We start from the raw sequence: 1324 nt of genomic DNA on the forward strand, positions 1-1324 counted from the left end.
TACATACATATATATATATTCAGATTCTTGTACATGTAAAATACATCGTCTCCAAAATGATATGTATCTGTTTAGAGTTTAATTATTAGTGAGATACTGTCCGGTATGTCAGAATAATGTTTATTTCTGCAGGGATAAAGCCTGTTAGAACTATATGGATAAGACAACTCTAAATATAAGAATTATAGTTATTATATTTCCATGATACTTTGAGTTATTGAATAGGAATGTTTCAGGGAATGAATATACGTATTTATTGTTTATTTATAGACCATTATAGCACCTTACGTGATGCCTCTCCAAATATCGTGAAATAAAATGAAAGGACTTGAATAAAATGGATATGGAATGACAAAAGTGTCTTCTGAAAACTATATGAACGATGACAAGAAGTGTGAACATTGAAAATGAAGAATTGAAAGGATTTTTATATAATATGTTTGTTATTTACGAGATATTTTGATATAGTACTTTCTCTTTGGAGGAAATTTTTTTTTAACGGCAGTTTTTTGTTGTTTTTAAATGTACTAATTGCTAACGGAAACGAGACAGTAAATGTAAGAGCACTTCATGACGTAAAAGAGCTCAGCGCAGTTATGAAATTAAATTAATTTCTCACCCCAGTAAACGAATTATTGTTGCTTTTTTGTGGATGAGAAATCAGAAAATTTTATCTTTTTCCATAAAGATAAATTCATTATAAAAAAAAATAAAATATTGGTATCCTAGAAATTTATCTGTGAACAGCAATAAAACTGCCATTTCTTAATACTATATTTTATGAAAATTGATTAATACTCAGCATTTTGATACTGAGCCATTTCTAATAGTGATGATTGTGAAATAATTACCTTTGCTATAGGTACTCAATCATATTAGAAACTATCGAACAATGCTACCAAGTTTTTTATGTGCCCCAGAGAGCTTATCGATTATTTTACGAACTGTCTTGATCTTTCTCTTTCACGAAACACTGTTTCTTTTTTTATGGTTTCACTAATGTTAGAGACATCACATTGCAATATTGTGCCATACTTTTTTCTGTTATAGGGGTTAGCTAAATTTTGAGTTTTATACACTATTTCTAATTACTCCTTAAAAATAATCATATTAGCCATATTGAAAACTTGAGATGCTTATAATCAGAGAACTTTGAGCTAAAGCTTATTTTTTTATGTAAAATAAAATGATGACGATAGAAGAAATAGAACATAAATTTTTATTATTTTGTAATTTTTGACGAATAAATCAGTAACGTCTGAAACGAAATACTAATTAGTCATGCATACTATTGAAGATTACGAAATGATAACCACAGCAACCC

The sequence above is a fragment of the Palaemon carinicauda genome, chromosome 2, assembly GCF_036898095.1.
Source record: "Palaemon carinicauda isolate YSFRI2023 chromosome 2, ASM3689809v2, whole genome shotgun sequence".
Classification (NCBI taxonomy): Eukaryota; Metazoa; Arthropoda; class Malacostraca; order Decapoda; family Palaemonidae; genus Palaemon; species Palaemon carinicauda.